At 38.4% G+C, this 23,309-nt stretch overlaps 1 protein-coding gene across 1 annotated transcript in view; it reads right to left on the reverse strand.

Moving 5' to 3' along the window:
• The window catches only part of LOC110446568 (cartilage matrix protein-like), a 138,381-nt gene extending 115,274 nt beyond the window's left edge, over positions 1–23,107 (reverse strand). Inside the window, exon 1 of the mRNA XM_021491773.1 lies at positions 22,851–23,107. The gene's annotated coding sequence lies outside the window, so the exon portion shown is untranslated. The remainder of the gene's footprint in view (positions 1–22,850) is intronic.
• Between the last annotated feature and the right edge of the window lie 202 nt (positions 23,108–23,309).

Genomic DNA, 23,309 nt, shown 5'->3' on the forward strand with positions numbered 1-23,309 from the left:
CAATTCAGATTGTGTATCATTTACAGGCCTCCTCCATCTAAACAGAGAATGCTTTCCGAAATACAGTGTTTTTTATGAATGGTCCACCTTTTTAGACCACCAAGTTGTTTTACCACAAGAGATTATTATCACGGGTGATCTAAATTTTCACTTAGACGATCTATCTAATGTTGATGCTCGCCAGTTCTCTGGTCTACTAGATTCCAGGGGTCTGATTCAGCATGTGACAGAAGCTACACACACCCATGGCCACACCCTGGATGTGGTAATAACGAGGGAAGATAACTCAGTCATTCATGGAGCTATTTCAGTCATTGATCCATGTCTAAGTGATGTAAAGGGGAACCAATCTGGTGATCATCTTGCTGTCCACACAACACTGAATTGTAGTTAGCTAGATCGTGCAAGGAAAGAAGTGAGCTTCCGGAAATTCCGCAAAACTTCAATACCAGATTTCAACAATGACATTCAGCCTTGTTCCGCCCTTCAATCTACTGAAGGCGAGGTTGATGATCTTGTTGAAGCATACACATCTGATATAGAAGCCCTAATAGAGAAACACGCACCTCTGCAGACTGAGGTGATAACTGTGAGACCAAATGCCCCGTGGTATAATGAAAATCTCCACTTGGAAAAACAGAAACGTCGAAAAGCAGAGAGACAGTAGCGACGGACCAAATTGACCGTTCACCAACAGATTTATAGGGAGCAATGTCGGCTAGTTGGTTCACTCTTTCAGCCAAAGAAGGCTTATTATTCAGAAAGAATCGAAAAATGCGGCCAGGATAATAGGACAGAAAGGTGAAATCGTCCAACCAAGCTGTAAATCTGAAAAAGACTTAGCAAGCAAGTTCAGTGATTACTTTATGAATAAAATCAGCTCAATCAGGAAAATATTGCCGAAGTGACTGCTGACATTGACATCTCTGTCATGACTGCTGACATTTCATTTGATGGGGAACCATTGGCAAAGCTCTCACCAACAACCCAGGACGAGTTGCGCAACATTATCATGACCTCGCAATCAAAATCACTCCCTACAGACCTATTAAAGCAATGTCTTGAAGCACTGCTTCCTTTGATAACCTCAATCATGAACAAATCATTGGCTGAGTCAAAGGTTCCATTATGTTTCAAGAAGGCAAATGTCAGACCTTTGTTAAGGAAGCCTGGAATGGACAAGGAGGAGTTGAAAAACTACCGCCCAGTTTCAAATCTGCCTTTTCTGTCTAAGATCTTGGAGAAGGTTGTGTCCCGGCGTTCAGAGGTTCATCTCCATGCAAACAGTCTCCATGACAACATGCAATCGGCCTTCCGCATGGAACACTTTACTGAGACGGCCCTCCTACGTGTACATAATGATATACATGTAGCTTCTGCATTGGATAACAAGTGCAGAACAGTGCTTGTCATGCTGGACTTGTCAGCTGCATTTGACGTCATTGACCATGGCATACTTTATAAACGTCTGGAATACTCTTATGGAGTGACTGAAACGGCACTATGCTGGATACAGTCTTACCTGAGTGAACGACGACAGTGGGTTGCCATCGGATCTTCCACAAGGGTCGGTGTTAGGACCACGAAAATATTGTATGTACTCCAAAACGATTGGAGAGATTTGTCGTCGCCATATCCTTCACTATCATTGCTATGCCGATGACACACAAATTTACATGGTCATCAAACCACAGGACAGTTGGAATACAGTCTCAGAAAGTCTGGAAGCTTGTCTGACAGATATCAGTATGTGGATGACGGAACTAATCGTCTTTTCCCCAAAGTGTCAGCAAACAATGGCTCTCCAGCTCAAGGTCGGTGCCAGAACTATTGAGACTATTACATTTGTTAAAAACCTAGGGGTATACTTTGATAGTTCACTGAACATGGAGAAACAGGTGAACGCTATTGCCAAATCCTGTTACTACCAGATCAGGAACAACGGCTGTATTCGGCAGTTTATAACTGCAGATGCATGCCAGATTTTGGTGCATTCACTTGTTACCTATCGGTTGGATTATGGTAACACCCTGCTCTGTGGTATATCTGACAAACTAACCAGTCGTCTGCAGATCTAGAGGGTCCAGAATCCTGCAGCACGGCTCTTGAAAGAGAGAGCACATCACACCTGTCCTTTAGTCGTTGCACTGGTTACCTGTTCGACACTGGTCGCAGTACAAAATTCTGGTGTACACATACAAGGCACTGAATGGAACAGCTCCTCAGTACCTGCAGTAGCTTGTTACCCTGTATCAGCCGTCACGATCACTGCGGTCGGAGTCAGAATCTTTGTTGTGTGTCCCAAAATCTCGTACTGTGACCTACGGAAACAGATGCTTTGGGAGGGTTTCGGCTACGTTGTGGAATAGCTTACCATTTGCTATTAGAAAGTCAAATACCCTGGTCAAGTTCAAGAGAGACATCAAAACTCACCTCTTCACGTCTGCGTTTTAGAATCCTTGTAAAGACGTCATGTAAATACCACCCTTTTATTTGTTCAATTATGTGCACATTGCTTGCTTAAATGTATAAAAGTGATTGTGAAAAAGCTTTTGTTTTTTGTTGTCACAATTATAACCATTACTATTATCCATATGTTGTAAAGCGCTTTAGAGTAATTTAACAAATTATATAGGGCGCTATATAAATGTTGTAGGTCATTATTATTATTATTATTATGACAAACCACGCATTCACATCATATACTGTTTAGTTGGTAATATTTGCGGGGCTTTAATTTCGCTATATATGCGGCCATCAAATGTTTAAATATCCAGCGCATACTACAGTGTACTACCTTGAATATTATTCTCCATGAATATATATTTACAAAGATAAATAAAATAAACCTGTTTACCTGTTTAGTACCGAGCAATGAGGATACATATCAAAGCAATACCATATTTAAACCTTATTTTGATGATAAAAAACCCCTGCGAAATATATCCTATTACCGAAAGTACCCTTGCAATTATTGTGATATCTGTACCTGGCTATGTTACGCGAAATTTACTCCCTTCGAACTATATATCTGAATAGGACAATCGCGAAATATTAGCCCCGCGAAATTTAACAGCTATGCAGTATATACTCAAGATATTGGACATATGAATGCGTCATAATTCATTGTAATTTTGTGGACGAAATGGCAACTGATTGTTGCAGTATTAATACAATACGAGGTTTGTCACAAATTTTAGTCAACTTGTCACAACTTCTGAGCGATCACGTGGGTTTTCTCCAGATTTTCTCTCACATTTAGACCATCGGCGCGCTAACATCCGGGCCAACAAGTTAAGAGTGATAAATATCAGTTGAAAAAATGTGTTTCATATTTGTTGTAAAATAAATAAAGTTTAAATATAAACACTCTGAAAAACATAAAAAGTCCGGATGTTGGGGTCCGACGTTTTCCTGTACTATAACCGGAATAGAAGAGTTCCATTTCAATAACTGTACAACCAGAACAAATGGTTTTTGAATTAAATGACTTTTATTTATAAGAAATAAAACTGGATTATAAAACGACATGGACGATCTTTTCACTGGGTTCCACTTTTTATAAAACTCGGCACGACACGTAATATTTATACAATAGCTTAGCGTGTGTCGTCACATTACGTAGCACCCCTCAGATTACATGTTATGAAGTTCTAATGTGGCGTGTACGGCAAAGCTTCATCATACAGATCGCCTTTGACTCACACGTTATAAATCATTCCCATTGACCGATATATAGAGAGAGAGATCTATGGTGTGAGTGTGTGGGTTATTTATTCATAAACACGGGACAGCATTTAGTTGGATTCACATCAAATCGTTTCATCGTTTTTTAAAATGTCTGCTGTAATTCTGTACGGTAATGGATTTTAACATCTGCCGATCGCCCCTGCGTCAGGTAAATCTATTCACTGTCTCATCCTCTCATAACTTGTCCTCCTACCCCGTTGTTTTTCAACGGACAAATTCTCCTCCTACGCTAAGTTCAGAAAGGTAATCCATATATGCATTTGAGTGTGTTAAGCCGGTTGACAAGAAAAGAAAGCATTCATTTCCTCAACGGCTAAATAGATTTTCGGTAAGATGACGATTCGACGATTGTGGTGACGACGACGACGACAATGATGATGATGATGAAGATGATGATGATGATGATGATGATGATGATGATGATGATGATGATGATGATGATGACGACGACGACGAAATTCCCAAGTGGTCACCTATTAAAAGTGCAACACATGAACACAGGTGGCTTTATAGTGATCTCTTAATACAGGTGGTCTTTAAACACAGGTGATCTCTTAATACATGTGGTCTTTAAACACAGATGATATCTTAATACAAATGGTCTTTAAACACAGGTGATATCTTAATACAGATGGTCTTTAAACACAGGTGATATCTTAATACAGGTGGTCTTTGAACACAGGTGATATTTTAATACAGGTAGTCTTTAAACACAGGTGATATCTTAATACAGGTGGTCTTTAAACACAGGTGATATCTTAATACAGGTGGTCTTTAAGTACAAGTGATATCTGAATACTTCGAGAAGGTCTCTAAATACAGATGTTCTCTAAATACAGGTGTTCTCTAAATACAGGTGGTCTCTAAATACAGGTTGTCTCTAAATACAGGTGTTCTCTAAATACAGGTGGTCTCTTAATACAGATGTTCTCTAAATACAGGTGGTCTCTTAATACATGTGGTCTCTTAATACTCGATGTGTTTTAATACAGGTGGTTTCTTAATACAGGTGGTTTCTTAATACAGGTGGTTTCTTAATAAGGTGGTCTCTAAAACAGGTGGACTCTTAATACATATGTTCTCTAAATACAGATGGTAGCTTTATGCAGGTTGTCTCTAAATACCGGTTGTCTCTTAATACAGGTGGTCTCTTTATACATATGTTCTCTAAATACAGGTTGTCTTTTAATACAGGTGGTCTCTAAATACAGGTTGTCTCTTAATACAGGTGGTCTCTTAATACAGGTTGTCTCTTAATACAGATGGTCTCTTAATACAGGTGGTCTCTTAATACAGGTGTTCTCTTAATACAGGTGGTCTCTTAATACAGGTGGTCTCTTAATACAGATGGTCTCTTAATAGATGTGTTCGCTTTATACAGGTTGTCCCTTAATACAGGAAGTATCTTAATACACGATGTCTTTAAATACAGGTGGTCTCTTAATACAGGTTGTTTGTCTCTTTCCACTCTGATTTATGTTTTCAGTTCAATTATGTACTTGATGAAGAAAATATCTTTTCTATGCCGCTTTTATTGCCACATTGTAAATACGAAATTTTGAACAATGTTTATTTTACAAATAGATGGTAAATAATGGTGTTTTATGCTTACTAGTTTCCGGAGTTTTGAATCTATGACCACAGATATATAATATACAAAATTACATATATTTATTTTAATCAAAATCTTTTATTCATTGATAAACCATTTATTTCTGAAATCGATATGGACAGTTTTCCTTACAATGTTCACTTAACCGGCCAAACAAGCCGGCTTGACGTTATCATATTCTTCCATCAAAAAGATACGAAACTAATTACCACGACACGTTAGCCTTTAAGTTGACAATGAATCAGAGATCGTCTGTCTTTTAACAAGACTGTCAAACCGATTCCAAAGATTTAGTGACCTTGATATTAAATTTAAATATAACTATTAAAGTCGTGTGTGGTCAGTGTATGGAAGCGTCGTGGTCCTAGATAAGAACGGGAAATATTCTCTGGTCACCTAATACATGGGAGAACAAAAGCGACCAAAATAAATCTGTTGCACCATTGCAAGATTTGGGATCTTTCTATTTCTATCTACATCTGAATACTCTTTATTCACTAACGCCTTGCTTGGCAACATCTCACTTTTGACTTTAATGTTGACCGTTCGCCCGGGTTAGGAAGGCGATGGGTTTTGTCCCCGGACCGAGACATGCCAAATTCCTTAAAAAATGGTAGTTGTTATTCCCTGCTTAACGTTCAGCATTTAGGGTAATGGCAACAACTGTTTCACCTGCTGTCAGTATTATTTGGCCGGGTGGGATACTGCGCTGGGTGCTTTCGGCATGGTATTTCAGTGAGAGAGCACTATAAAGTCAGCATCAGATCCGCGCTATCATAAGGAGGCAAGCACACAACATACCCTGTCCCCGGCACACATACACCAACATACCCTGTCTCCGGCACACATACACCAACATACCCTGTCTCCGGCACACATACGTCAATATACAAACACTCTTAGTCTTTTGTCTTTTAATTGATGACGATAATGACGACGACTTTATGATGATGATGATGATGATGATGATGATGATGATGATTTTTTCAACAATTTGTTATGACAAGTTACAAATTACGTGACACCAACGGTTTCATAGAGCTTTATTTTATACAGTTGGATTTGTTCATATACAGAGACCATGTTAACGCATGTGAGAAACAATTAAAATATGGTTTTGCCATTATTTCAATTGCTCCTGTGCTAAACTGAAATTATTGCGTCATAACCTAACAGTAGGTTAAATTACTTATATTTACAGATAGGATCGATCCATAGATTACCAACATTCATTCAAATCTGATTCGTCAATAGTTATCATGCTCTGTGAGGTTTTGTGGCTGTCCCAGTTGGTACGTACAGGGTAACTGTAGTATGACAACATCCTGAAAATTTCCATTTTCTTACTTACAAAACAAATAAAAGAAATAGTTCGTTTATTTTAAGAGTTATATAATACCATTCACAGATATATGTTTTCAAAAAATTCAACGCATATGTTTTCATATCTCATTATAATGTGAAATATGGCCAGAGTTCATTACCAATGTTCTCACATTAAAAAGACACTTTTCTTTTGAAATGTCTTTTCATTAAAATCTCCATGCATTTAGGGAATCATATAAATAACTTTCATGCATTTTTCTGCTTCGTATGTTTATAGAATTTGTTTATTTGATTCAATACTTGCTCTTCTACAGTAAGCATTGATTAAGTTTGTAAGACCAACTTAGTTGCAGCGCCATCTGCAAGGGCGATAACTCACGGTCGTCTCTCATAACAATAGACGCGGAGTAATATTCTTTTCTGAGTGCGTTATTTGGCTGCCAAGAGGAACGGTGGTACAGCAAGTCGCTCTACTTACGAGGGTTATTGAGTAAACGTCAGAGTAAACTGTAAATATAATGCTGACTGGATCTGGACACTGGTCAATTTGGTCACAATGTGTGGTCAGTGTATCGCCTGTCTATGATAATCAGATAGCATGGTCAATCGCGCGAGGTCATCATTTTTCAGATTGGTCAATCACGTGAAAGTTGAGCTTCATTCATACAGACAAGGCGACGATATCTGATCTCAGATCACTGTTGCCTTGACCAGCGGTCACTGAGAGCTAGATTAAGAGAACAAATAATATAGTGTTGTCCAGTAGCTGTAGAGGTCAGCTGGATTATAATGACGTTGACGATTTGTGTTTGTATAGGAGTAGACAGAGTAGGAATAGGTTTGCTAAACTTCGTAAGATTCTGTCGTATAAACACAGACATATACAAACATACCAGAAAAAATCAACTTACATATATACACATATATTCACTAAACACATAAAACTGTTCTGCATATATAAACTTTATTGTGAGATATGTATTTTAGCGGTAATTTAACAGACTTCAATAGAGGGAGAGAGACAGACGGAATAGAGAGAGTGTTTGTGACGAAGAAAGATAAGGGAAGGGGCACGAAACCACGAATGTGTACACTAGATATATATACATTATTGTTTTTTTATTTTTTATTGTATTTTTTGTTGGGTCGGGGGTTCCAACAAGTGCAAGCTGTACCTGGGTACCATAATGAAAAGTTAATTTATCATTTTTATATTAAATGGTTCCTTTTAAGAAAACTTATTAAAGGGGTCAAGAGGTCAAAGTGTATAAGGAAGATGTACTCTGTGACGTCACTCGATATTGATCCGGTTATTAATATCCAATAGTAAGCACACACGTTCAGTTTGTGTTCATAGAAACAGTACTGTAAAATCATAAAGCTGCAAATTTTGCGCATCGCCTGCGCATCGTCTGCGCATTGTTTATCGTTGCGATGCGATCGTTGATAGACGATACGTATGACGATTAGCGGTGTGACGCAATCGCTTTCAGAAAAGATTTAAGCTTATGATATCTTCATCTATGTATACTTCATTATAAGTAGTTAATGTTGATTGATAACACATACTAAACAATCCAATACTAACTTCTATCAATATTCTTAAACACAAAATATTCCATATTCCCGTAATTTGCTTTCTCTTAAGTGAGATGAATATTTTATTTTGGCTTACTGTGATAATTTAGAGACTATTTTTTAACGAAAACAGGGATTTAATCGTCAAAACAAACGAAGCGATGCGATGTAATACGTGCGTACAATGCGATGCGAATGATCCACGATGCGCAAACTTTGCTCTAAAGTGGAGCCTCACGTGTTGACAGTACTAGCGATAGTGTGTGGCAGCTATCGTGCCCAGGCTATGACCTTTCAATGAAACATGTATGTCACTTTGCATTAGCTCGAGCCGCCCTGCCACCCGTGGACAAGATTTAAATGACCTGGCTTGGTTGTTGCAAGGAAGAAAATGTTCAAGCATGCAGAACAATGCGTAACTCTAGCTATTTTTCCAATCGAATTCTTCTATATCAATAAGAAAGTTACAACAAATATGAACCCTCAGTTAAAAAAAAACACATTCACCACAAATATTTAAGAACTGTAATAATTCATTATTAACGTCATATCTTAAACTACAGTCGACTCTTCTCCATTAAAATGTTGTCAAAAAAAAATCGACAAACATGTTTATTCTACAAGTCTAGCGATTTAATGCACTTATTTGTTTATCGGGTATTCCACCCATAGCCAATAATCGGACTCTGAACCAGCGCCCGCAGCACTGAAAACGTGGTAAAAGAACACCTGATAAATAACAACTGTTCTTCAATACGTGGAATCGACATAGTATAAGTCACTATCGTTCTTTAATACATGGTGGTAATTATATATAAGTTACTACCGTTCTTAATACATGGAGTAGGTGTGGTAAGTTACTACCGTTCTTTAATATAGGGAGTAGGCGTGGTAAGTCACTATCGTTCTTTAATACATGAAGTAGGCGTGGTAAGTAGGTGTGGTAAGTTACTACTGTTCTAAATACATGGAGGAAGCATGGTAAGTCACGGGCGTCTGTAATACATGGAGAAAACTTTGTAAGTTACTACCGTTCTTTAATATAGGAAGTAGACGTGGTAAGTCACTATCGTCGGTAATACATGGAGTAGGTGTGGTAAGTCACTATCGTTCTTTAATACATGGAGTAGGTGAGGTAAGTTACTACCGTTCTAAATACATGGAGTAAGCATGGTAAGTCACTGCCGTCTGTAATACATGGACTAGGCGTGGTAAGTCACTACCGTCTTCAATACATGGATAAAACGTTGTAAGTTACTACCGTTCTTTAATATAGGGAGTGGGCGTGGTAAGTCACTATCGTCTGTAATACATGAAGTAGGCGTGGTAAGTTACTATCGTTCTTTAATACATGGTGGTAATTATATATAAGTTACTACTGTTCTAAATACATGGAGTAAGCATGGTAAGTCACTGCCGTCTGTAATACATGGAGAAAACTTTGTAAGTTACTACCGTTCTTTAATATAGGAAGTAGACGTGGTAAGTCACTATCGTCTGTAATACATGGAGTAGGTGTGGTAAGTCACTATCGTTCTTTAATACATGGTGGTAATTATATATAAGTTACTACCGTTCTAAATACATGGAGTAAGCATGGTAAGTCACTGCCGTCTGTCATACATGGAGAAAACTTTGTAAGTTACTACCGTTCTAAATACATGGAGTAAGCATGGTAAGTCCCTGCCGTCTGTAATACATGGAGTAGGTGTGGTAAGTCACTATCGTCTGTAATACATGAAGTAGGCGTGGTAAGTTACTATCGTTTTTAATACATGAAGTAGACGTGGTAAGTCACTATCGTTCTTAATACATGGAGTAGGTGTGGTAAGTTACTACTGTTCTAAATACATGGAGTAAGCATGGTAAGTCACTGCCGTCTGTAATACATGGAGAAAACTTTGTAAGTTACTACCGTTCTTTAATATAGGAAGTAGACGTGGTAAGTCACTATCGTCTGTAATACATGAAGTAGGCGTGGTAAGTTACTTTCGTTCTTTAATACGAGGAGTAGGCGTGGTAAGTTACTACCTTTCTTTAACACATGAAGTAGACGTGGTAAGTCACTATCGTCTGTAATACATGGAGTAGACGTGGTAAGTCACTGCCGTCTGTAATACATGGACTAGGCGTTGTAAGTCACTACCGTCTTCAATACATGGAGAAAACGTTGTAAGTTACTACCGTTCTTTAATATAGGAAGTAGACGTGGTAAGTCACTATCGTCTGTAATACATGGAGTAGACGTGGTAAGTCACTACCGTTCTTTAACACCTGGAGTAGGTGTGGTAAGTCACTATCGTTCTTTAATACAAGGAGTAGGCGTGGTAAGTTACTATCGTTCTTTAATACATGGAGTAGACGTGGTAAGTCACTATCGTTCTTTAATACCTGGAGTAGGTGTGGTAAGTCACTATCGTTCTTTAATACCTGGAGTAGGTGTGGTAAGTTACTATCGTCTGCAATACATGAAGTAGGGGTGGTAAGTTACTATCGTTCTTTAATCCATGAAGTAGGCGTGGTAAGTTACTATCGTTCTTTAATACATGAAGTAGGCGTGGTAAGTTACTTTCGTCTGCAATACATGAAGTAGGGGTGGTAAGTTACTATCGTTCTTTTATACAAGGAGTGGGCGTGGTAAGTTACTACCGTGCTTTACTACATGTAGTCGACGTGGTAAGTCACTATCGTTCTTTAATACCTGGAGTAGGTGTGGTAAGTTACTATCGTCTGTAATACATGAAGTAAGCGTGAAAAGTTACTTTCGTTCTTTAATACAAGGAGTAGGCGTGGTAAGTTATTATCGTTCTTTAATACATGGAGTAGACGGGGTAAGTCACTATCGTTCTTTAATACATGAAGTAGGCGTGGTAAGTTACTATCATCTGTAATACATGGAGTAGGCGTGGTAAGTCACCATCGTTCTTTTATACAATGAGTAGGCGTGGTAATTTTCTGTCGTTCTTTAATATATAAAGTAGGCGTGGTACGTTATTATAGTCTGTAATACATGAAGTAAGCGTGAAAAGCTACTTTCGTTCTTTAATACGAGGAGTAGGCGTGGTAAGTTACTATCGTCTGTAATACGGTAAGTCACTATCGTTCTTTAATACAATGAGTAGGCGTGGTAAGTTTCTGTCGTTCTTTAATACATAAAGTAGGCGTGGTACGTTACTATCGTCTGTAATACATGAAGTAGGCGTGGTACGTTACTATAGTCTGTAATACATGAAGTAGGCGTGGTAAGTTACTATCGTCTGTAATACATGGAGTAGACGTTGTAAGTTACTACCGTGCTTTAATACATGGATTAGGCGTGGTAAGTCACTACCGTCTTCAATACATGGAGAAAACGTTGTCAGTTACTACCGTTCTTTAATATAGGGAGTAGGCATGGTAAGTCACTATCGTCTGTAAAACATGAAGTAGGCGTGGTAAGTTAATATCGTTCTTTAAAACATGGAGTAGGCGTGGTAAGTTACTATCGTTCTTTAATACAAGGAGTAGGCGTGGTAAGTTACTACCGTTCTTTAATACAAGAAGTAGGCGTGGTAAGTTTCTGTCGTTCTTTAATACATGAAGTAGGCGTGGTACGTTACTATCGTCTGTAATACATGAAGTAGGCGTGGTAAGTTACTATCGTCTGTAATACATGAAGTAGGCGTGGTAAGTTACTATCGTCTGTAATACATGGGGTAGGCGTGGAAAGTTACTACCGTGCTTTAATACATGGATTAGGCGTGGTAAGTCACTATCGTTCTTTAATACATGAAGTAGGCGTGGTAAGTCACTATCGTTCTTTAATACATGGAGTAGGCGTGGTAAGATAATATCGTTCTTTAATACGTGAAGTAGACGTGGTAAGTTACTATCATTCTTTAATACATGGAGTAGATGTGGTAAGTCACTATCGTTCTATAATACATGAAGTAGACGTGGTAAGTTACTACCGTTCTTTAATACATGGAGTAGATGTGGTAAGTCACTATCGTCCTATAATACATGGAGTAGACGTGGTAAGTTACTACCGTTCTTTAATTCCCGGAGTAGGTGTGGTAAGTCACTATCGATCTTTAATACATGGAGAAGACGTGGTAAGTCTCTATCGTTCTTTAATACCTGGAGTAGGTGGGGTAAGTTACTACCGTTCTTTAATACCCGGAGTAGGCGTGGTAAGTCACTATCGTTCTTTTATACCTGGAGTAGGTGTGGTAAGTCACTATCGTGCTTTAATACCTTGATAGGCGTGGTAAGTCACTATTGTTCTTTAATACATGGAGTAGGTGTGGTAAACTACTATCGTTCTTTAATACATGGAGTAGGCGTGGTAAGATAATATCGTTCTTTAATACGTGAAGTAGACGCGGTAAGTTACTATCATTCTTTAATACATGGAGTAGATGTGGTAAACTACTATCGTTCTTTAATACATGGAGTAGGTGTGGTAAACTACTATCGTTCTTTAATACATGGAGTAGGCGTGGTAAGATAATATCGTTCTTTAATACGTGAAGTAGGCGTGGTAAGATACTATCGTTCTTTAATACTTGGAGTAGGTGTGGTAAGTTACTACCGTTCTTTAATACCCGGAGTAGGTGTGGTAAGTCACTATCGATCTTTAATACATGGAGTAGACGTGGTAAGTTACTACCGTTCTTTAATACAAGAAGTAGGCGTGGTAAGTTTCTGTCGTTCTTTAATAGGTGAAGTAGGCGTGGTAAGTTACTATTGTTCTTTAATACGTGAAGTAGGCGTGGTAAGATACTATCGTTCTTTAATACTTGGAGTAGGTGTGGTAAGTTACTTCTTTAATAGGTGAAGTAGGCGTGGTAAGTTACTATTGTTCTTTAATACGTGAAGTAGGCGTGGTAAGATACTATCGTTCTTTAATACCTGGAGTAGGTGTGGTAAACTACTATCGTTCTTTAATACATGGAGTAGACGTGGGAAGTCTCTATCGTTCTTTAATACATGAAGTAGGCGTGGTACGTTACTATCGTCTGTAATACATGAAGTAGGCGTGGTAAGTCACTATCGTTCTTTAATATTAGGAGTAGGTGTGGTAAGTCACTATCGATCTTTAATACATGGAGAAGACGTGGTAAGTTACTATCATTCTTTAATACATGGGGTAGATGTGGTAAGTCACTATCGTTCTATAATACATGGAGTAGACGTGGTAAGTCTCTATCGTTCTTTAACACCTGGAGTAGGTGTGGTAAGTCACTACCGTTCTTTAATACATGGGGTAGATGTGGTAAGTCACTATCGTTCTATAATACATGAAGTAGACGTGGTAAGTTACTACCGTTCTTTAATACAAGAAGTAGGCGTGGTAAGTTTCTGTCGTTCTTTAATACATGAAGTAGGCGTGGTAAGTCACTATCGTTCTTTAAAACCTGGAGTAGACGTGGTAAGTCACTATCGTTCTATAATACATGGAATAGACGTGGTAAGTCACTACCGTTCTTTAATACATGGAGTAGATATGGTAAGTCACTATCGTTCTTTAATACATGGAGTAGATGTGGTAAGTCACTATCGTTCTTTAATACCTGGAGTAGGTGTGGTAAGTTACTACCGTTCTTTAATACCCGGAGTAGGTGGTAAGTCACTATCGTTCTTTAATACATGGAGTAGACGTGGTAAGTCACTACCGTTCTTTAATACCCGGAGTAGGTGTGGTAAGTCACTATCGTTCTTTAATACCTGGAGTAGACGTGGTAAGTCACTATCGTTCTTAAATACATGGAGTAGACGTGGTAAGTCACTTTCGTTCTTTTATACCTGGAGTAGGTGTGGTAAGTCACTATCGTGCTTTAATACCTGGAGTAGAAGTGGTAAGTCACTATCGTTCTTTAATACATGGAGTAGGTGTGGTAAGATACTATCGTTCTTTAATACCTGGAGTATACGTGGTAAGTCGCTTTCGTTCTTTAATACATGGAGTAGGCGTGGTAAGTCACTATCGTTCTTTAATGCATGTAGTAGACGTGGTAAGTCACTTTCGTTCGTTTATACCTGGAGTAGGTGTGGTAAGTCACTACCGTTCTTTAATACCTGGAGTAGACGTGGTAAGTCACTATCGTTCTTTAATACCTGGAGTAGACGTGGTAAGTCTCTATCGGTCTTTAATACGTGAAGTAGGCGTGGTAAGATACTATCGTTCTTTAATACTTGGAGTAGGTGTGGTAAGTTACTACCGTTCTTTAATACCCGGAGTAGGTGTGGTAACTCACTATCGTTCTTTAATACATGGAGTAGACGTGGTAAGTCAATATTGTTCTTTAATACATGGAGTAGACGTGGTAAGTCAATATCGTTCTTTAATACATGGAGTAGACGTATGGAGTAGGTGTGGTAAGTCACTATCGATCTTTAATACATGGAGTAGACGTGGTAAGTTACTACCGTTCTTTAATACCCGGAGTAGGTGTGGTAAGTCACTATCGTGCTTTAATAACTGGAGTAGGTGTGGTAAGTCACTACTGTTCTTTAATACCTGGAGTAGACGTGGTAAGTCTCTATCGGTCTTTAATACGTGAAGTAGGCGTGGTAAGTTATTATCGTTCTTTAATGCATGAAGTAGGCGTGGTAAGTCACTATCGTTCTTTAATACTTGGAGTAGGTGTGGTAAGTTACTACCGTTCTTTAATCCCCGGAGTAGGTGTGGTAAGTCACTATCGTGCTTTAATACCTTGATAGGCGTGGTAAGTCACTATTGTTCTGTAATACATGGAGTAGGTGTGGTAAGTCACTATCGTGCTTTAATACCTGGATAGGCGTGGTAACTCACTATCGTTCTTTAATACATGGAGTAGGGGTGGTAAGATCCTATCGTTCTTTAATACTTGGAGTAGACGTGGTAAGTCACTATCGTTCTTAATACATGGAGTAGACGTGGTAAGTCAATATTGTTCTTTAATACATGGAGTAGACGTGGTAAGTCACTATCGTTCTATAATACATGGAATAGACGTGGTAAGTCACTACCGTTCTTTAATACCCGGAGTAGGTGTGGTAAGTCACTATCGTTCTTTAATACCTGGAGTAAACGTGGAAAGTCACTATCGTGCTTTAATACCTGGATAGGCGTGCTAAGTCACTATCGTTCTTTAATACATGTTAATACATGGAGTAGACGTGGTAAGTTACTACCGTTCTTTAATACCCGGAGGAGGTGTGGTAAGTCACTATCGTTCTTTAATACATGAAGTAGGCGTGGGAAGTCACTATCGTTCTTTAATACATGGAGCAGGTGTGGTAAGATACTATCGTTCTTTAATACCTGGAGTAGGGGTGGTAAGTTACTACCGTTCTTTAATACCCGGAGAAGGTGTGGTAAGTCACTATCGTTCTTTAATACTTGGAGTAGACGTGGTAAGTCACTATCGGTCTTTAATACCTGGAGTAGCCGTGGTAAGTCACTGTCGTTCTTTAATACCTGGAGTAGGCGTGGTAAGTCACTATCGTTCTTTAATGCCTGGAGTAGCCGTGGTAAGTCACTGTCGTTCTTTAATACATGGAGTAGACGTATGGAGTAGGTGTGGTAAGTCACTATCGATCTTTAATACATGGAGTAGACGTGGTAAGTTACTACCGTTCTTTAATACCCGGAGTAGGTGTGGTAAGTCACTATCGTTCTTTAATACTTGGAGTAGACGTGGTAAGTCACTATCGGTCTTTAATACCTGGAGTAGCCGTGGTAAGTCACTGTCGTTCTTTAAAACATGAAGTGATCGTGGTAAGTCACTATCGTTCTTTAATGCCTGGAGTAGCCGTGGTAAGTCACTGTCGTTCTTTAAAACATGAAGTGATCGTGGTAAGTCACTATCGTTCTTTAATACCTGGAGTAGGTTTAATACATGGAGTAGACGTGGTAAGTCACTATCGTTCTTTAATACCTGGAGTAGCCGTGGTAAGTCACTGTCGTTCTTTAATACATGAAGTGATCGTGGTAAGTCACTATCGTTCTTTAATACATGGAGTAGGTGTGGTAAGTTACTATCGTCTGTAATACCTGGAGTAGGCGTGGTAAGTCACTATCGTTCTTTAATACATGAAGTAGGCGTGGTAAGTCACTATCGTTCTTTAATACATGGAGTAGGTGTGGTAAGTCACTATCGTTCTTTAATACCTGGAGTAGGCGTGGTAAGTCTCTATCGTCTGTAATACCTGGAGTAGGCGTGGTAAGTCACTATCGTTCTTTAATACATGAAGTAGGCGTGGTAAGTCACTATCGTTCTTTAATACATGGAGTAGACGTGGTAAGTCACTATCGTTCTTTAATACATGAAGTAGGCGTGGTAAGTCTCTATCGTCTGTAATACCTGGAGTAGGCGTGGTAAGTCACTATCGTTCTTTAATACATGAAGTAGGCGTGGTAAGTCACTATCGTTCTTTAATACATGGAGTAGACGTGGTAAGTCACTATCGTTCTTTAATACATGAAGTAGGCGTGGTAAGTCTCTATCGTCTGTAATACCTGGAGTAGGCGTGGTAAGTCACTATCGTTCTTTAATACATGAAGTAGGCGTGGTAAGTCACTATCGTTCTTTAATACATGGAGTAGACGTGGTAAGTCACTATCGTTCTTTAATACATGAAGTAGGCGTGGTAAGTCTCTATCGTTTGTAATACCTGGAGTAGGCGTGGTAAGTCACTATCGTTCTTTAATACATGAAGTAGGCGTGGTAAGTCACTATCGTGGACTATGCGTGGTAAGTCACTAATGTTTCTTAATACAGAGAGAAGGCTTGGTAAGACAGGACCTTTCCTTTTTACTTTCGTCCTTGATGAGATGTTAATACCCATTAAAAGTCATTTCCGTTCGATGATACATTTGTTGTGTTATATTTGTTTCTGGTGGCAAAGGTCCGCTACCGTACGTAACACAGTAGTTGCTATACTGTCAGCATCTCTCCCACTTTAAGGCGTTTATTGTACCATAAATAAAATACTTAAGTCATGAAGAATATGAAATAACATATTTATTGCGATATTTAAGAGTTTTATTGCTTCCACTGCATTAAAAAACCACCGAACTACTAAATTTAAATCATATACTTGAAAAGCAATGAAATGGTTATTGAGCGACGTTCATTACTGACTGTCGATGGTGTACTAAACATTTATTGCTTTGCTTGATACCGGAATGAAACACGATAAATCGAGGTAAACAAAGAATCATGTTTCCCTATCACAGGGACAATGGAGGCAGGGTGCATGTACTCTGGTGGTAGGACGCCAGAGTCGTGACCGAATGGTCGCAGGTTCGAGTCCCGTCATGGCACTGTGCTATATCTTTGAACAAGCCACTTACTTTGGGTGGTCGGGTGGTGCAGTGGATAGCGCACTCGCCTTTCACCAAGGCGACCGGGGTTCGATTCCCCGATCGGACGTGAAAAGGTACATGTCACCTGCCCGACCACGTGGGTTTTCCCCGGGTACTCTGGTTTCCTCCCACAATAAGACCCTAGGCGCGCTTCCATCTGGGCCAACAAGAGTGATTAATATCAGTTGAAATAACTTGTTTCATAATTGTTGTAAGATGAATAAAGTTTATATATATATATATATATACTTTACTCCGCTTGTTCCAGTCTACATAGCTGTGAATGAGTACGTGATTGGGCAGTGTTCGAATTGTTGAATGCTAGATGTGAGCGCCGAAATGGCAGCACCGGCTGTATGCTCCTCAGGGAGGCGAGAAAAGATGTTGGCTGGTTTCAAAGGCCCAATAACCGCTTTGAAACGACCTACGAACTAGGTTGTGCTAAAGAGGTATATAGGAACCTTGAATTATTATCATTATTGAAAGGTAAACGGGTGATTTCACAAGTACAATTTGGTAAAGATAAAAAAAAAATCACACTGCACCATACAGCTGTTTCGTCCTTCTAGAACTCGTCAGTGACGCAAGAGACCAAAAAGCTTGAAATCTAAAATGGTCGTCTAAACCACCGCAACATCAGAATGGGATGTGCGTAAAGCCCTTTAATTATAAGAACTTTAAAAATAAGTGGAGTACTAGTTAATTTCAAATTAATAATAAGTGAAGTTTGTACAAAATGCGCCAATACTCAAAAGAGATATTTCTTGGTATCAAAGTTACGGCAAACACAGGGGACGAAGAAATCCACCAGGAGAGTCTACCATCTTGTATCTTGAGAGACGGATGTAAGAGACGCACGTGAGAGACGCACGTGATTGTGTCAATACAATAAATATACCACCTACCGGTAGCGTGATCAATTAGTTAGCATCGATTGTCAGTATGGGAAGAAGTTGAGAACGACCTGAGAAGAACTTGAGAAGAACTTGAGAACGAATTTTCCCATTTCCCGGCACTCCCAGAATGCATTTTCTCAAAAAAGAACGTCTGTTCGCGCCAGGCGACGTCCGAAACCGGAAATAGTGTACACACAAAAGTGATCCGCGTAAGAAAATTGTCCGTCATCAACGAATCAATATAAAGTACGAAAAAAAATTGTGAGGATAATAACACCATTTCAAGCGTGAATGTGCATATGGAAAGGCCAATGACATTAGAATTATTCTTAAAATGTTTTTTCTACATAGTTTTAAGGTTCATTGTATTCCTTCGCGCAAATCTTCTATTTGCTTACGTTTGTCACCATTGAGCTTGAATTGCGATCGTTGAACATTGATGAGCTTAGAAAACATGGTGTGTAGTTGACTTTTTTAAATGGAGAAATATATAAGATAGAAGGATAAAGATGAAAAATAGTTTATCATACAGTATTTTCAGTGTTTGCCGTTCGAACAAAAATACAGTGTGGTAATCTATAAATCGCACTGCACCCTACCACCGTTTCGAGGGGAAATTCTAGGAAACGACATAACAATAATAACAATAAGACAAATGATCCAGCATACGCGCCATTGTTGTCGTCTGCCTCAGTCACTTGAAACTCAACCGTGGTGAACGAATAAGCGAAAGAATGCCAAAGAAACTCGAGCGCGAAAGAAAAAAATCAATCTTTTATTTTCCCGTCTTGTGTTCATACAAAACGGAAGCATATCTACGGCCATTTTATTGATGTATTTATTGATAGCAGTGATCGGCCCTCTGATTATTTATTTTTTTGACAAGTAAAACTAGGAAGTCTAACAGATACTAAAGAATTAAATCTGTGATTTAAATTTGTAAATAATGCTACATAAATTCGAGAAAATCCTATCCTAAATACTGTTAGTTCTTCGTTGGACTACCCGCAGATTTTGTATACATTGTATAATGTACATATAAACGGCTGATAAACGACGAGTTGTTCACGACTTAAATAATTCGAACTCGCCTACCGTTATATAAAACACATCAGATCCTTCAGCAGGTAATATTAAAAATATCTGTCCTCCGTACGGGTTCTAAACTGGTACTGCCAGCGTTAAGTACGCCTAAATACTCGTTACACAACATATCCATTTAATGTTAGCGGGGTGAGACAACATTTCCCTCCAGTTCTATTAAAAGTCTCCTGTTTTTATATACAATTACTAGGTATAAACTAATATAACTTCGAGAAACCGGACCGGATTTACAGTGCAGTATAAATCAGGTGTTTTGTGAGGGAGGGCATTAAGAGGATATTATATTTTGATGACCTGTCATGTTTGTCTCTGGATATTTCTTGTGACGTCACAAGTACAAGCATAGTCGAAAAAAGGGGACAAAACAACGGATTACTACCAGAGGGGACAAAACAACAAATGATTACCAAGGGAACAAAACAACGATTTATTTTCGAAGGGGAAAACAACGAATCATTGTCAAAGGGGACAAATCAACAAATTATTACAAAAGGGGATAAAACAACGAATTATTGTTTAAAGGGACAAAACAAAAGAAGTATTGCCAAAGGGGACAAAACAACGAATTAATTTTCATAGGAAACAAAATAACAAATGGGTAAAAATAACGCATTATTACCAAAGATGACAAAACAACGAATTATTACCAAGGGTAAACATCGGTAATCATAATGAGTAATTATTTTTTTGTTGTTTCGTTTTTTATCCTAATTGTTGAAAGTGACGTCATTTTTGATGTCATCATATTAATTTCTTTCCACGTGCTACATGTATATTCATCATATCATTGGGTTGTTTTTGAACTTTCTGTTGGCTGTCCTACCCTGTGCTACCACCCAAACACAGTCATCCGAGAGAAATTGCAGCGAAGCAGAAAAGCGAGTTTCTATCTTTTATCAAGATCATGATATGTCAAGATGTCATATTCAATTAGAAAAGAAATTTATTCTTTTACGGATGCATAGATCGTTATTCAGGACTTGAACAGAGCTCTACGTAACACCTTCAATGATACATTAGGATTCCAGGCCATCTAGTGAAATGTCCCGCATTCCAATGTCTGCAACGTACCAGGCTCAGCTTTACTTCAAAATAACAATGTCACGGTGATAATGGGCATTCATATGTTAAGGACGCAAAGCATTGCACGGGCGAGCTCCGTTCAAGAGAGATAAGTGTCTTGGTGAATTCGTAGTCTAATAAAAGAGGCGATAATGCGATAATAGCCATTAGTAACAAGACACCAACTTCTTCGACCGAAACACAGGGACAGGGAACAACTATTTGACCGTGGTGGCGATGTAACGACGGTTTCCATTGGTCAAAACAGAGCACGCCCACGCCCCAAAAAATACATGCACAACAAAGCAAGCTTGCGCCGTAATGAATGCATGCACAATAAAGCACACCCGCGTCCCAATGAATACACGCACAACAGAGCAAGACCGCACCCCAATCAATACACATGCAACAGAGCACGCCTGCACCCGAATAAATACAAGCACGCTCAACGCTGTTCTATTTAAACCTGTTTCCAAACAAAACACACCTGTTGATTCTAGGATAAAACAACTTTTGTATCCACTGATAATGCGCTCAATAATTAAAGGGGAGATACGTGTATTCAACTATTTGTGTATTCAATAGTTATAGTTTTCAATTCTTCAATTATTTACATGTATTCAATTTAAACATTCACATATTCAACTAGCCATGTATTCGATAAACATGTTGACTTATTCATCAATCATTCCCGTATTCATTTCTATAATTATTTAATCATTAATTATTCAAGAATTCAATAATCAATAAATTGCATTATTCAATCATGAATAACCCATTTAATTATTCACGAATACGTTCAAATTCAACCATTCAACTATTATATTGTTCTTTGTTTATGTTATTCACTATTCAATCATTCACGTATTCAACTACCGTACTAAATCAGTCGAGTCTTTTACAAATCACTTATATTCAATATTCCATTATTCACGTATTCAGTCCTTAGTATAATGTTCGTGTTTAATCATTCCACATTAACGTACAGTTGACCAGGACAGAAGAAATATGTGTTGGCCAGTCAATTACGTGATTTGGGTCGAGATGACCACACAACGTCCAGTTAAGCTGCTTAAATCCAGGGACTTAAACTACACAGATGTGCCCGAAATGTGAAAGACATATTAGAGGGATGGGTAATACGATCAACACATGTGACAGAGAACTGCAACCAAATCGGATAATGTTGGACAAAGATAAGTCGAATGCTATAACGTATTCGGAAAGTAAGCATCTCTCATCTTTGCTACATAATATGACACTTTGTGTAATCATTCACAGACAAATTAAGGTTTTAGTGTTAAATGTTGTGTATTTCGTACGCCTTACGGTCCATAAGTTGCAAAATACAACGTAAATATGTACAATATATACAAACAAACGTAGGGTTATCCACAACGGAGTGAAATGAAACCGACAAATATGCACTTTTTTGGTATTTCAAACCATCAATATACCCACAAAACCTGCCAAATCCGACTTTTATAGGTTTTGGGGAGGGGGAGTTGGAGGAGAGAAGGGAGGGGGAGGGTGTGTCTGTGTGGATAGATAGAGGGGGTGGAGACACTAGAACCAAACTTTCTATATCTACAACTTCTGTAAGTGTCGACCCCTGCTCCCTCTCCTACCCATCCACCCCCCACCCCAGGGAATTTTCGCCACTAGACTATGATCATGCGGTAATTGTCCACTCGACCCCATTTTTAATTTGATAAAAAGCATGGACGCGCTTCTCACTTCGATACACACATCGTATACTAACAACAAACCTGTATAAACCGACCCCTTGTTAATAAGGAAACCTTATAATCAAGATATTCAAACTACCTCCGCGTTATCTTTTTCTTTCGAAGCTATATATCTCTCAGTCACATTTACTCATTACAGTTAATTTAGAAAGGTTTCTCTGTTATATCATCTTTATACATGGAAACTAATTTGTAATAAATCAATGCAAAACTCGTAAAACAAAATATCAGTATTCATAAAAACATGTCATAAAATATATAAAACTTTCACCGACATATTTTTTTATTTTTTTTGAAAGATTTTATTGATTTTACACGTTTAGCGCGGACTCAGAAAAAAATGAGTGAAACAATCGCAAATGTCTCAAATACACATTTTCAAAACGAACGAAATATATTACTAATATATATATAATAAATAAACAAAATTAGGTACGTACCTTGCTCGAAATGTCCAATTATGTTGTAAATGTTCACAGCTTTGCCGGCTGCAAATCAAAGTGGACAAGGGTAGTTAAAGCATATCCCGGTGTGTCTCGTGAATTATCCCACCAAACAAAAAAGCGACCAAAGTAAACTATCTATTTCATGGTCCTAATAAAGTACGGATTAAGACGCTTGACCAGCCGGACACTAAGACGTCCTGAAGTGGTCACTCCAGGTTTCCAGATATGTCCAGCTCTCCGTGAAATTCTCCTGTATTAATTACAGACAGGGAACCCCGCACATAAACGGTAGTTGCGATCTATTGTGTGAAAACTAGCGTGTATGGTCAACTTGAAATATAGAAAAAGAAACATGATTGATGTCTAAATTGACGCATATAACAAATTTATAAAAACAGATAAAGATATTATTATCATACAAAAAGCTATATTACTTTTATTGTTGAGGATGAT

The sequence above is a fragment of the Mizuhopecten yessoensis genome, unplaced genomic scaffold (genome assembly GCF_002113885.1).
Source record: "Mizuhopecten yessoensis strain PY_sf001 unplaced genomic scaffold, ASM211388v2 scaffold2801, whole genome shotgun sequence".
NCBI classification, from domain to species: domain Eukaryota; kingdom Metazoa; phylum Mollusca; class Bivalvia; order Pectinida; family Pectinidae; genus Mizuhopecten; species Mizuhopecten yessoensis.